Consider the following 16,054-nt stretch of genomic DNA (forward strand, 5'->3'; position numbering starts at 1 on the left):
CGAGCTGGATACCCATCTTCGGGAAGAGACTCCCTGTCCTCCGAACATAGAACCAGCGTCGAGCCTGAAAACTCCCGGGATACTCTGGATCTTGGGCTAGTGACGTCAGAAATTCTTAAAACTCCGGATCCCACAATGGGTCAGGGTTCGGATTTAAGCCCGCCCACCCACCACAAGCAATATTCCCCAAGCAATTCCGGTCCTCCGGACATATGGGACCTAATGTATGTGCGGCGGCAACCTCAGGAAACAGTCCATCACTTTTGGGCCAGATTCCTCCGTGTTAAAAACAAGATCAAAGATTGCTGCGACGACGACGCGGTTTCAGTATTTTGCCGCAACTGTACGGACGAGGGTATCCTCAATGCCCTCAACCGACGCCACATACCGCACTTTGCAGATTTGGCACACATAATACAGAAATATTGCGCCATGGAAAGCGCTTGGAAAGCCCAGACATCTCGGTGGGAACCGCCGGCCTTTAAGCCACCCACCGGACGGGCAAAAAGGATGCACCCTCACGGGGCACCTGATCATCACCCTACGGACAAGAAAATTAAGCCCTCAACGGGACACAGAACTGTCCTTGATGAATGGCTCGACAAGCCCTGTCGGATACACACGACGCCGAATTCCGAACCAACACACAGCCATCGAGCATGTTTGGTACTCCGGCAGGTGGCCAAGAGCGCTGAGGCTATCCTCACCAATACGACCTCCGAGAAATACCCTCCGGAGGACGACGATCTCAACGTCTTTATGGTCTTCGAGACCTTTTCTTCAAATAATCGGCGTAAAAGGGCACTCCGCGACCTCGCCGAAGTCAACCAAGTAGCCGCAGTAAACCCTTGGAACGATACGGCGATAAATTTCATCGCCAATGACGAACCAAGGGCTCGAGCAGTCCATGCACTAGCTGCTTTGGTCTTAAATCCAATCGTCGACGGCTTTCGGCTCGCTAAAGTACTCATGGACGGCGGCAACGGACTGAACCTCATCTACAAGGACACGCTCGATAAAATGCAAATAGACAAGAGCTGCATCGAGCAGAGCAGTACAACCTTTCAAGGCATTATCCCCAGTCGAGAAGCACGATGCTCGGGGAAAATTAAACTTGATGTGGTATTCGGCACGCTGGAGAACTACAGGTCTGAAGAGTTAATCTTCCATGTGGCACCTTTCAACAACGGATATTACGCCCTGTTGGGGCGTGACACATTCACACCCTTCCAAGCCATACCCCGTTACGGGTACATGAAACTCAAAATGCCCAGGCCCAACGGAGTTATCACTACCACCAGTGATCCCTCGCACTCCGCGTCGAATACAAAACCGCATCCCTGGCCCTCGAGGCATTATCCGAGGCCCTTGCGGCCGAGGAGCTCACCGCTCTGCGTTCCACAGTGGATAGAGACGACGTAATCCTAAATAAAAGGCCTAAGTCCACTTCTTTCAAGCTAGCAGACGAAATGTTCAAATTCCAAGTTCACCCGACGGATCCTAATAAAACAACAGCCATTGGAGCACAACTGGATCCGACGGTCGACACCGCTCTAAGAGCATTCCTGCGCGAGAATTGGGACATCTTTGCTTGGCATCCTTCAGATATGCCAGGAATCCCACGCAGACTGGCCGAACACAACCTCAACATAATAAAGGGGTTCAAGCCAGTTAAGCAAACGCTGCGACGATTTTCTGAACCCAAGCGACAAGCTATGGGGGAGGAGCTAGCCAAACTACTTGAAGCCCGGTTCATTAAAGAGATAAAACACCCGGATTGGCTAATCAACCTGGTCATGGTACCAAAGAAGGACAAATCCTAGCACCTTTGTGTCGATTTCAAAGACCTCAACAAGGCCTGCCCCAAGGACCCCTTCCCACTGCCCCGCATTAACCATATTATTGATGCAACTGCACGACACGATTCACTGTATTTCCTCGACGCATACTCCGGATACCATCAGATTAAGACGAAGGAATCCGATCAGGCCGCAACGGCATTCATTACTTCGTACGGGCCTTTCTGCTTCAACACTATGCCATTCGGACTCAAAAACGCCGGCGGCACTTACCAACGCATGATTCAAACATGCCTGGAAAAATAAATTGGCAAGACGGCGGAGGCATATGTAGATGATGTAGTCATCAAAACTAAACATCTCGAATCATTGGTGGATGACTTACGCCTTACATTTGACAACCTCGGAACATATGACATACGGCTCAATCCGGAAAAATGCGTTTTTGGCGTTCGGGCCAGAAAGCTGCTCGGGTTCATTGTTTCCAATAGAGGAATCAAAGTAAATCCGGCCAAAATCCGAGCCCTGTCACAGTTGGCAACACCAACTGACCTAAAACAGGTCCAAAAACTAGCTGGGTGCGTGGCAGCCTTGAGCCGCTTTATCTCCAGATTGGGAGAGAAGGCGCTGCTGCTATATCGCCTACTCCGACGTACCGAGCACTTTGAGTGGACGGACGCGGCAACAACTGGGTTGGAAGAAATAAAAACTTTGTTAGCAAACAACCCAATCCTTGCCGCACCTAATGTCGGCGAACCTATGCTATTGTACATATCTGCAACTCACCAGGTGGTGAGCTATGTGCTCATCATTGAACGAGAGGAAGAGGGACACAAATTCCCACTCCAAAAACCAGTATACTATGTATCGGCGGTTCTCACACCATGCAAATCCCGATACCCGCACTATGAAAAGATAGCATATGCGATTTTCATGGCATCTCGGAAGTTGCGGCACTACTTTCAAGAGTGCTTGATTACGGTGGCCTCCGAGGTATCACTCAATGACATCATAAACACTCGAGACGCCACTGGCCGCATTGTAAAATGGGCTATCAAGCTCTTACCATATGAAATAACATACAAGCCACGCCGAGCTATTAAATTTCAGATGTTGGCCGACTTTGTCGCCGAGTGGACACCGAACTCCCTAAAGAGTACGACACATACTCCAACTGGCTGATGTACTTTGACGACTCTAAAATGTTAGCCGGACTGGGGGCTGGTGTCATCCTGACATCCCCTACAGAGGACACAGTCCGTTACATATTACAAATCATGTATCCGGACTCCAATAACGCAGCCGAATATGAGGCACTACTGCATGGTCTCCGGATGGCTGTTTCTATGGGCATACAATGCTTCGAGGTGCACGGGGACTCGAACCTCGCAATATCCCAAATAAACAGAAAATTCGATGCAAAATATCCAAAGATGGCGGCTTACCGCAACGCCGTACTCAAAATATCAGCTCGGTTTGAGGGGCTCGAGTTTCATCATGTGGCTCGAGACAGTAATCAAGAAGCGGACATCCTTGCTCGAATGGGCGCTAAACGCGACCCCGTACCGCCTAACACCTTCGTGGAAAGGCTTTTCAAGCCATCCATGGCATGGCAGCGCGAGAGCCGAAATACCAGTCCGCCGCCGATCACACCCACGGATGCCGAACACGATTCGGATATCATCGGGGGCTCGGGCACCGAACCAACGCCTTCCGCCCATGTAATCATGGCGGTGATTGCCCCATGGACCGAACCCTTCTTAGCCTACCTCAATAGGCAGGAGCTCCCTGATAACCAAAACGAGGCCCGTCGCATAGTTCGACGCTCCAAAGCCTACAAAGTTCATGAAGGAGAACTCTATAAGAAAAGTACTACCGGAGTCCTTCAAAGATGTATCTCCGAAGAGGAGGGACGGCAGCTCTTGGCCAAAATAGATGCTGGTCTTGGTGGCCATCACGCCGCAGCTCGGGCCCTTGTCAGTAAGGCCTTCTATACGTGTTTCTTTTGGCCCACGGCCGGAGCAGATGCACAGGACCTCGTACAACGCTGTGTCGAACGCCAGCCTTTTGCCAATCAAAGCCACATGCCGCCCACTGCCCTACGAACAATCCCCATTACTTGGCCTTTCGCGGTCTAGGGGCTGGACATGGTCGGACCCCTTAAAGGGGGAAGCCATAAGAAAAAAATACTTGCTGGTTATGGTAGATAAATTCACTAAGTGGATAGAGGCCAAACCAGTTAAAACGGCTGAAGCCGGACCGGTGATAGACTTCATATCCGGTGTCGTATACCGTTATGGTGTCCCACACAGCATTATTACTGATAACGGCTCTAACTTTACAGCCAACGAGGTGAAAACTTGGTGCGCTAATCTGGGCATTAAGCTCGATTACGCCTCCGTATATCACCCCCAGACAAACGATCAAGTTGAACGGGCCAATGGCCTGATAATGAGTGGCATCAAACCCAGACTAGTGCGATCCCTAAAGGAGTCGGACAAACACTGGGTCGAGGAGCTTGACTCCGTACTCTGGGGGTTGCGGACCACGCCAACCGCACGACCGGATACACACCGTTCTTCATGGTATACGGCGTAGAGGCTGTCTTGCCCTGCGATATTATTCATGACTCACCTCGAGTGCGCATGTATGAGGAGAGAGAGGCCAGCTCGATCAGCAGGACGACTTAGATGGCCTGGAGGAGGAGTGCGACGTTGCAAAAGCCCGTTCCGCATTCTACCAACAACAAGCTCGAAGATACCAAAGCAGAGAAGTGCGGGAAAAGACTTATAATGTCGGTGAACTCGTTCTACGCCTACCAGAGAAGAAAAAGGGCAAGCTCAAACCCAAATGGGAGGGTCCCTTCATTATATATGAAGTTCTCACTGAAGGAGCCTATCGCCTTCGCAATGCATCGGATAATCGCTTAGAGCCGAACCCATGGAACGCTGCTCGACTCCGAAGATTCTACGCCTAGGTCTAGACACATACCTTTGTTCGTTCCCTTTTTCTCCTTTTTAATTTCCCCCCTTTTCATTTTTTTACGATTTCTAGCATGTGTTCGGCTAAGCCGCACACTTGAGGGGTATGCATCCTTAAATGTACACACCCCATCATAACTGGGGGCTTCTCTCAATAGAAGCTTATTGTTTTGAGCATAAAGCTCACCATATATATGTGTTGTTTGCTCACATACGTCCTGTCTTCGCCATTATATGCACCTCTATGAATTAAGTTTTTGCCAAGCTGGATTGCCTAGCTCCTATGCTTATGCCCTACATTCCCGCTTGTTCGGCTAGGGCATAAAGTGAGCACCTCTGCGATTGTTACAACCGGGTCATCCGGACATGTACCTCAGACGGGTGAAGCCGAAAGGTAGCATCCTTAAGGGAATAATTGGTCGGCGGACAAACGACGAAATGCCTTTGTTGCAATATAAACTATCAAAATACAAAGACTCCTGTGATTCTTTCGCATCACGGCTTAGGCATGCATACATAATGCATGCTGACCCAGGGAGAGGAACCCTTAACGGAACTATTCTCTCTGGAAGATGTTTCTTATGTAAAAGGTAATATAACATAACTCCCCGAATACAGTTTGTCTGTTCAAGCACTATGGCTGGATTGCCTGGTTTCCGAACATACTTGGTGTTTCCCACAGGTATAGTATTCGGAAACACTCCAACCCTTGGGTTTCGGAGGTCGAAGCGGAAGGTCTGCCATGACAATCTTTTACAATCCGGCCGGAGATAAGTTTTATGATAAAGTGTATTGTTACATGAAATCACACGCCTACTCTTTATCTATGCCATCTATCAGGCTGTCTAGTTTACAGTCCTGTTGTGAGAATTTGGCGGCTATCTTTACTTGGTCGTACACCAAGCTAACCGGCATTTCTTATCTGTCTGGTCCCCGAGGTCCGACCCGGGCCATATGATTCAGATCAAGTCCGGTATACCGCGTTTTCACCATGGCCCAAGCTTCTCGTGCACCTTCTCGACATGCTGATGCCTTCCATAGCTCAAAACAAAGATGAGCTCCCTTGAATAAATTCGCGAGCTCCTCCATCATTCCTGGAGGAGAATCGGATGGCCATAAAGCCTTAGCAATGTTCCTCATTGCTTTCCGAGCTCGCTCGTGCACTTTGGATAGCTCTTGCAGCAAATCGCCTTGAAATCCGGACACTTCTCCCTCGGGCTACCCAGTTAACAAACCTACAGGAACAAATCTTGTAAAACTTTCAATCAGGGGATCTTATGAAAGTTAGGTTCAAGGACATACTAAATATGCCGCCTTTCAGCTTTCTGTTCTCCTTCAAGGCATCCGACAGTTGGGCTCTTACGTCCTTTAGCTCTTCGGCTTGCTTGATGTTGGCATCCTATAGTTTGTTCTTCTCATTAATGGTTCGTGTTAATACACGTTGACCAGCGGCTTCTTGCCCTTTGGCATGTTGTTTGTCCGCCTGAGCAACTTTTAGCCTCTCCTCCAACTGATCTGCCGATCCTGCTGTAAACAAAACAATGAATATTCAAAAATCATTGTTAGCACAGAACTGTATTTTCCGGACACTGTTGTGCCTACCATCCAGTGCCTTCTTGGATTTCTTCAAATTTTCCAGTTCGGCGATGACAACAGTTAGCTTGGTCTGACATTCTTCAAGCTCCTTGGTCAGCGTGTTATTTTTCACCGTGAGTACCTGATAATATAAACGACCCTTAAATCAGTTGGGCCAACTACTTCAAGTCTCAGGGGCTACTGGCACATGATTATTGAATCTAAACAAAGTTTTTACCCACATATCCTTTGAAAGCTGGTGAGTGGCTCCGGCAAGTCCATCCCGAGCAGCTCGGATATATGCATCCGCAGAGCTGAGGGCATTGAACGCCTCTTCGGTGAAACTTGGGCCGTGCATGGCCTCTTTCCGCCGTCGATGATACATCGTGCTCTCCACTTCAGACTTGGTGACGGATACATTATCTGAATCCTCTTGGAGATGACAATCCGACATTTTACCCGTATCAACCCTAGTCCTTATGGCAGGGTCCGGGGCCGGATTGGTCGATGCATGGCCGGCGAGGTCCCCGTATATAGTCCCGCGTATGCTCTTCCTAAAAAATGGCCCAGCGGAAAACGTCACAATTCGGTCTATCCACCGAGTGTATGTTAAAAAATACCTCTTTGGTGAAGGCGGGGGCTCAGTGGTATCACCGTTTTCCCTTCTTTTCAAAGACTCGCCCTACGCGGGCGTCGCCTTCTTAGAGGCTGCCTTTGATACAACTTGGCGAGACGAGTGCCGCCCCTTCGGAGAATGAGACAGTGCAGTGGGTGAGGCACAATGGGAAAACTCTTTTGGAGGAGACGTCTCCTGGGTACTTACATGAGAGGAGGGGAGAAGGCCAGGGTAATCAGCAATAATGGCCACTTCCGTGCCGTCGTAGCTCGCCTGATAAAAAAACTCCTTAAGTTCTATGAATATATCCGGATCTTCTTCATATCCGGGATCCAGGTCTCGAACATGGTCCTCTGGCTGCGGAGCGGGGCTGTAGACCCCCTCGACGACCTTTCTCCATTCCTATTAAAAGTAGCCGAATTAAATTCGACTAGCATAACTCTGGAAAAAGGTTGAGTAAGGCCAATAATCAAAAAACTCACCCAGTCGATGGGGTTATACATGGAAAAACCTTCCCGTCATTTCAAGCGAGTGAAGTCTTCCTTCTCCCCTTTGTAAAGGTCGGCTAAGATGGTGGCCAGGGCGGCAAAATTGTTTGGACCCTTGCGTAGACAGCGGGATGCATCGTCCTCCCTGTTGTAATTCCACATAGGAAAACCTATAGATTGGAGCGGCTGAACGCATCGCGTTACTGAAATCGCCATTACCTCGATTATAGACAGCCCGGAGTTGGCAAGTACTCTGATCTTGCTTGCTAGCCTCTTGACCTCCGCACTGTCTTCTTCCTTGAGGCTTCGGGGACGCCAGCTAGCGCGCTTCTTTAAAGGAGCGCTGGAGAATTCGGGAAGACCGCGCCGGATTGGGTTCGGAAGAACAACCTCTTCGATATAAAACCATTCCGAGGACCACTCTTCGGATGCCTTCTTCGTAGTGCTGGATAGGTATCCTGTCCCGGCTATGCGCCATACTTCGGCGCCGCCCACCTCGAATATAGATCCCTTTTGGGAGTGGGGACGAGGCAGAAAAATTTCCGCCATAGCTCGAAATGAGCCTCACAGCCTAGAAACAGCTCGCAAAGAGCAACGAAGCCCGCGGTGTGCAGGATGGAGCCTGGCGTCAGATTGTGCAGTTGGAGGCCGTAATACTCCAGGAGACCTCTGAGAAAAGGGTGGATGGGAAATCCTATGCCTCTCAAAAGGAAGGAAACGAAGCACACCCGCTCCTCTTTAGAAGGATTGGGGAAATTCTCCGCCAGGGCTTCGCCATTGATGGAAGTTAATCCAGCCCGAACGGAGACTAGATCTGCAGGAGGAAGATATCCCTGCGTCTGAAGTTTATTCAGATGGGCGCGGGATACTGAGCAGCTTTCCCAGTCCCCTTTTTGAGGTCTGAGGGGGCGTGAGGAAGAGCTAGGAGCGCCGGCCATGTTTGGACAATTTCCTATGGCGAGTTCTAAGGATTTCCGCGTGGTGTGGAATGGCATCTAAGATCTCATCTCCTTAAATAGACGCCTTCCCTGCATGGTCGAGGGGTTATTTATAAAAAAGCACCTAGACCATTCGCATTCATCCGACACGTGGATGCCGAGGCGACGGCAGCAAAGAAATAATATTTAATGGAGAACTCGCCTTGCAAGGCCGAAGACATAAAGCCGGATACTACGTCGTCATTGAAGGCAAGTTCGGGGGCTACTAAGGGAGTCCTGGATAAGGGGGTCCTCGGGCCTCCGGGCTATGTGACATGGGCCGGACTGATGGGCCGTGAAGATACAAGATGGAAGGCTTTCCCCCGTGTCCGGATGGGACTCTCCGTTGCGTGGACAACAAGCTTGGCGGCCAGACGTGTAGTTTCCTTTCTCTGTAAACCGACTCTGTACAACCCTAACCCCCTCCGGTGTCTATATAAACCGGAGGGTTTAGTCCATAGAGGCAATCACAAATCATACAGGCTAGAAATCTAGGGTTTAGCCATTACGATCTCGAGGTAGATCAACTCTTGTAACCCCTATACTCATCAAAGTCAATCAAGCAGGAAGTAGGGTATTACCTCCATTAAGAGGGCCTGAACCTGGGTAAACATCGTGTCCCTCGTCTCCTGTTACCTTCGTTCCTCGACGCACAGTTCGGGACCCCCTACCCGAGATCAGCCGGTTTTGACACCGACACAGACCAACACATTGCAAACCATGTGAGACAACCCTACTAACAGGAATCAGTAGAATCAGAAAACAAACATCAACTAACCACAAGTGTTGAAGACCGCAAGGCAAAAGTTACAAAAAAATAAGATGATATATTATGACACTGCAACTTCATTTCTTTACAACTCTGGGTATATGACCCAATCAAATGGAAAAATAGTATGTGCCCTGTTCTAGCCACTAATAAGATATCAGTAGTTGGACACCGAAACAGAGCTAAATTAATTCGCCATACAACGGATTAACTATATCATGTGTGAATTGACCAGAAAAAATAGTTACAGAAGAAAATAACCATGAAACTATCTAGCTGCCAATGAAGAAAGATTTGTAGATACTGAAAACATACATAAGGTTTCTTGGTAGCTAAAGATAGTGATTTGTTTTGCAGTTTCTTGGTAGTTCCACGAAACATGATGTTGTAAGGTTTCTTGGTAGCTAAAGATAGTGATTTGTTTTGCAGTTTCTTGGTAGTTCCACGAAACATGATGTTGTGACAATAACCGTGATATACTAGCATCCCACTAAATATAACATTAGTGGCAGCAAGTATACATGTCACATGTGAGCTTAAACGGGGCAGCGGAAGCAAACCGTATTACTACGGAACCAAACAGTAAGTTTAATCCTTGCAGGCATTCCATCAAACACCTTGTGTGCATACACCAACAAGCTAACAAAACTTGACATCTACACACATGGCAGCCACCAAGTATTTGGTTGCATCATACTTGCAAGAACAAACAGACCACAAGATCAATACCCCAAGATTATCAACATATCAAAGAACACTAGCATGCTCGTATGCAAGACATCAACATACACCATGCTCCATCTCACCATGGTACTAGATATCCCAATATAACCGAGGGTTGAATCACCGAGGGATATTAAAGTTCACCATCGGCTAAGACTATAACCGACGGTGTACCGTCGGAAATCTTCCATCGGTGATGTTTGGTCTACAGTTCAAAGCCGACAGTGACCCGTCGATCATGTCTTGCTCAGCAGCTGTCTCACCATGTGTCGACGACGCTGATAACCAACCGTTCCCCGTCAGTTATGTATTTGCCAGCGGTTTTTCTCTCCCGTCAGTATTGACATGGTTGCCAGTATATTTGTACCGTCGGATTTAGCTATAGCCGAGAGTGCCTAACACCATCGGGATTAATAAAGGTTGACGGTCTGCATACACCATCGGGATTAATAAAGGTTGACGGTCTGCATACACTGTGGGACATTGTTGTCGCCAAGTGGTCCTCATACACCATCAATTTGTATAATTACCGAGAGTTTGACAATCTATATACTTTAATTATGCTGGCGATTATCACTTACATAGGCATATTATAAATCTAAGCATTTTAGAATTATTGCACAAAGTGCAAATATCACAATCATGAGATACTTCGCAGTGCAATATATTTGACCAAGTGACAAAAGATGAATTATATTTTGCACAATCTCATAATGTATCAAAAGCACAACAAGAGTTGCATCCAAATAACATTAAATATTAATGATTCATCGAAAGAAAAAAAAAAGAGGAAATAGTGACTACATAATTTTACAAAAAACATCAAACACCATCAAGGCTCCAGCTTGAGAACTTCAGTTGGTTGAATCACATGGAGAAATATGTTCTACTCTTTGGCCTCATATTACGCTCACCACCATAGATATCGCTCCCATCATTCCGACTACCTCCAACATTGCTTCCCATTCTCTAGAAGTTATCAAACTTTTTGTGAGAAACATGAAGACAGTGATCATAAGAAGGGATAACCAACTGAAATAATCTGGAGATGGCAAGACAAGTCAGACAAATATGCAAACGAAAATATAGCGCTGTAAGGAGGACGAGTGGATAACAAGTACTGCCAATCTACTTATATTTTGACAAACAGATTCACACAGAACATATAAGTTATAGTTTGACACCACAACACCAGCAGATTATAATCTGGACACTTAACTATTTGACAAGTGTAACTTCTTCCAAGCAAAATAAGACAAGTAACTCTTCCAATCTGATATGAAATTTGGGACAAGAAAAGAAGAAAGTACATATGAAACAAGAAAAGAAGAAAGTATAGACAAGAAAGCTGAAGCAAGCACTGCACCAATCCTATCTTTCGCTGTGCATGCAGGAGTAATGAACCATAGACAAATCAGTAACCTGAAGAATACTGAAATGGCACCCTTCGTCAAAGCCATCGGTTAATCTTAGGCAATGGCACCCTTGCCTGCATGTATACATTGATAAGTGAAGACTTCCTAATTGTTGTATGGTTTCAAGACAAACTAGAAGAGGTACTTCCTGCACAGCAGTCTCCATCCGCAAGTTAAAAGACCAAGTACAAAGGAATTGGAACATTTCCAGTTTGCATGAAGTAACTGGAACAATGAGACATGGTTTTTCAACTGATGCAAGTCTGGCAACAAATCTAGATGCCATTAGATATTGCATTGATTTTTTTGTGCATTCCAAATGAAAAAACCCGAAGAAATTGCTACTATAGATGACCTGCTAGAATAAAAGAACCAACATTTTCTAATGGAGGGAGTACATAATGTGCATCTATGAACCACTAAAATATTCAAATAATCCATTGGCTCGTCTAGCATTTGGCAAAAATTACACTGACGCGCCAAAACTACTCTGCTAGTACACTTGGTAATAATTTAGACCAATTATATCCGATAGAAATTCACCCCAAGATACATGTACAGAGCTGATGCTTCAAACTAAACTCCCACGATTCAGTACTCAAGACAGTACGTAGAATGCTGGATTTGTTCACTAAATTGGCAAGAGATGTTATCATTCATGTACATCTACCTGCATCAAACGGCAATGGTATCAATCGCTGCAAATACAAAGTAACTTGGTCCATCTAGTGCTGCTTTGCACTGCAAATACAAAGTAATTTAGTCCATCTAGTGGTGCTTTACACTGCAAAACTGCAGTGGACCAAAAAAAGATCGGAATTGCTCCACACACGACACACTCTGGCCGATCTATGCACGACCAGCAATCCAGCGGACGTTGCATGGCTATGGACGAGATTCGCTGGCTGGATTTCATCGTCGTGCGCTGGTCGTCCATCGTTTGTCGTCCGCCTAGCATTGCTCAAAAAAGATTAGGACGCAACAATGGGTTTTTGACTCTGAAATCGCCTTCTGGTGCGGCTCTGCTGCAGCGACGGAAAAAACGCAGGTCCGCATCGGCCACGTGTCGAGCAGATGACGACGCCGACTTGTCTATCTGATAAAGCAAAAGAAAAGGAAAAAGGTCGTACCATTAAAATGCAGAGATGCAGAGAACCTTGCCCACAACCTTCCTCATCAGCCTCCTGCAGAGATCCTTGCAACAGATGAGGAACAGAGTCTCAAGGTATACCTCCACATCGTCGCAGTCGTAGAGCGATGCCCGCTGCTTCTTGGACCAGTGATCTGAGAACTTGGCGGTGAAGAACCCGCTCTCCGCAATGAATATTTGGCAGTACAAGGAGAACGTGAGGGAGAGACCGTCGTTGGAGCTGAATGTGAGGCGCACGTCGGAGGAGTCGAGGATAGAGGGGAGTGGCGGCGCTCAGAGGTGGGGAATCGAGTGCAGAGACTGATATCAGGGTAGGCGGTCAAAAGAAGAGAGGGTGCAGGGGATCCAGTAAGGATTTTTCTGGAGCGGCTGGAGGACTAGAGGAGGAAAGCAACGCCGATGGGCGAGTGGAGTGGCTGGAGGACTAGAGGAGGAAAGCAACGCCGATGGGCGAGAGGAGCGGCGGTGGTGGCGGCAGGTGGACGCACGGGCGGATCTGGGGAGCTGGCGTCGGGAGGGTTGAGGCGTAGGGGATGGGGGAGTGGCCGGATAAGGGGCAGGGACGGTTGCGTTGCGCGACTCCGAAATTTTCTAAAGGACCGCGCGCATTTTCTATTTTTAAGCCTCGCGCGCGCTTTGATAAACAAAAATCTAGTTTCTATTATTTTCTTTTTGAAGTTAAATCAAGTTTCTATTCATAGTTTTGTTTTCCGCTTTCTTTTTGACAGATCTATTCTTATGTTTCCACTATACTCCAGTTTCTTAATTTAATATTTGGAATCCATAATTGTTTTAATTCTAGACATTACTTGCTAATTCATGATCTGAACAATACATTATTATCTATTTTATTATATAACAATTTTTCCTAAAAAATCTCTAATAAATATATATTTGTTTTTTCATTTGCGAGAAGGCCAAGGGCATATAACGTTGTCCTACACTTACAAGATTGTAGGTATGAAAACAGAAAAAAATAGGCCAGTGGGTATATCGCGTCCTTTTGCACTGCCGGTGCCACGCATGAGCAAAACTCGATGGCACATACGGATCTTTGAACCACCCTCGGAGCCAGGGTAATAATGACATAGCAGCCGAGAAGTCGTTGGTAGGAGCATAACAAGCTAAGAATAGGATCATTGTCCCAGAGAACAAGGCGATGAAGAAAACTCGACAACCAAGATATGGCCAGAAAGAGCTGGTGAGGACTTGCACTAGCTTCTCGGTGAAGCCAAAGTTGGTCATGCTTCGCCGCACAGAGAAGAAGCCAACAGACCAAAACATGAACTGCCATCGTTCACACCACAAACGACGTCGTGGAAGACCACCTACACGAATGAAGACAAAATTGGGACTCTAGATCTGGCCAGGCTGAAGCTCCATACACCGCCAGCCGCCAGCAATATGTATTGTTGGAACGAGGACATGATAGGTAACCTTATTTCATGCTACTAATGATGCCATGGACTTTCCACTGTCTGTCAGACACCTAGACTAAACCCTAATTGAAGCTAGGGTAAACCTAAACCACACGAACAACCCCAAACCTGGGCTCCCCCCCCCACGCACACACACCTCCCCATCGTTCGTAGGCACCCGGAGGCGAGGGGAACCGGAGACATCGTCACATAAGAAAGAAAACCTAGCCGCTTTCTCTCTTGAGAACTTTCACTTCCCGAATATATTTTGTAGTTGGTGTAATACCCCCATTAGTCTCAATCAAAGTTGCCTACCTTCCATCATCAACTGGGCAATATCTCGTCTTGTCACCTAGTCATTTTTGAGCTACTTCTATCATCGTAAACGAACATCCCCACCTTCACATTGGTTGAGTCCACCTTCATCAATATGGACAATGACGCACCCAAAAATATTTTTCGGTTTTTAATGTCACATACTATATAACGCAAAAACATTAATGGACTTAACCAAATAAATTTTCCCTTTTCATATTCCATAAATGAATTAAGAAAAATTCAGTTTAGACTTTCATCCTCTCCATATTTATAATGGTAAAGATTTTCTTCCATCATCAACTCGATCAAGATTTTGGCTAGCTTGGTCGATGTACATCGTATAAGTTTGTCTTCTCTTGTCGTCTTGAGAACAACTCACAGTGATGATGCCGTAGGAGAAGATAGATCGTGGTGGGGACAACGACTTCTTCCAGACTCTCAAGGGCTCTCTCATTATGATACATTCTAAGTGCACATTTTTTTAACCATCCTATTTGTTTTATTTAGTACACATTTTTTAAGCATCATATTAATTATGGAAAGCAATAAAATGCATGTATCTATTGCTAGATCCTAATTCTTGGAATTTGTCTTATACAACAATTATCCGGAATATAATATCGGTCATTCCACATATTTATCAGCGTCGTACATACAAACAAATCACCGAGAGTGAAAGTTAACCGTCGGTTATTGCTATTCCAGTCGGGTAAATTTCTCAAACCGAGAGTCACATATGTACCGTTGTCCATTTCCACTCATAGGCGAGAGTTTTGTTTTCACCATCGCCTATTAAGTTTCACCGTCGGGCATTACATGTAATCCGCGTGGGTCTAAAAAACCCCGTCATACATTACAATGAACCGTCGGGCATTAAATTGGATACCTGAGAGTTGGATTTTTACTATCAGGCAATCTAGTGTACCGTCGGCTATTGGCAGTAATATGTGTGAGTTGACAATAATCGTCGGCCATTGACACTACCATAGGCTATTACTGTAATAACCGACGGCCCGTCGGTTATTAGATTCCATCGTCGGAAATATGGGGATTTCTAGTAGTAAAGTGGCAAGCAATGTGACCAAATAACAACAAGCATAGGAAGATAATACCCATAGAGAGGGTTGACACCAAGATTTACGTGGAAATCCTTACATGAAAAACCACGGGAGGCAGCACGAGCAATCATCCACTATGGAGAAGAAGGTACAAGCTGGGAGCCAACAAATAGAGGAGAGGCCCCGAATCCCCTCTCAGATCTGAGCATAAAACACTCACTTATGCGTGGATTTGGTGAGGAAACACTCATCTCTCACTCTCTCAAACTCTCCCTAATTATAGCTCTCTCACGGTGAAGAACAAGCCACTCAAGTGGGGAAGAAGACCCCCAAAGGGGGGATCCCTCTCAATCTCCCAATCATGTGCAGCAGTAGGCTGCTGCCTTTTAGATGAACTAACATGCCCACTCCTCATGGTGGAAGTACCTGCTACCTCTTGAGCACTGCGTTGGTTTTCCCTTGAAGAGGAAAGGGTGATGCAGCAAAGTAGCGTAAGTATTTCGCTCAGTTTTTGAGAACCAAGGTATCAATCCAGTAGGAGGCCACGCACGAGTCCCTCGCACCTACACAAACAAATAAATCCTCGCAACCAACGCAATAAAGGGGTTGTCAATCCCTTCACGGTCACTTACGAGAGTGAGATCTGATAGATATGATAAGATAATATTTTTGGTATTTTTATGATAAAGATGCAAATTAAAGAAAGCAAAATAAAGAAGATGCTAGGAATAACTTGTTGACGGGAGATTAATATGATGGAAAATAGA

The 16,054-nt window shown here is 46.4% G+C and overlaps 1 long non-coding RNA gene across 1 annotated transcript; it reads right to left on the bottom strand.

Moving 5' to 3' along the window:
- Window positions 1–10,593: 10,593 nt before the first annotated feature.
- On the bottom strand, window positions 10,594–13,073 carry LOC123078754 (uncharacterized). The gene is made up of 2 exons (XR_006437631.1): window positions 12,575–13,073; window positions 10,594–12,439 (listed from the first exon to the last, which is right to left on the bottom strand). It is a non-coding gene; the product is annotated as an uncharacterized lncRNA (long non-coding RNA).
- Window positions 13,074–16,054: the final 2,981 nt, after the last annotated feature.

Source organism: Triticum aestivum, chromosome 3D (assembly GCF_018294505.1).
Source record: "Triticum aestivum cultivar Chinese Spring chromosome 3D, IWGSC CS RefSeq v2.1, whole genome shotgun sequence".
NCBI lineage: Eukaryota > Viridiplantae > Streptophyta > Magnoliopsida > Poales > Poaceae > Triticum > Triticum aestivum.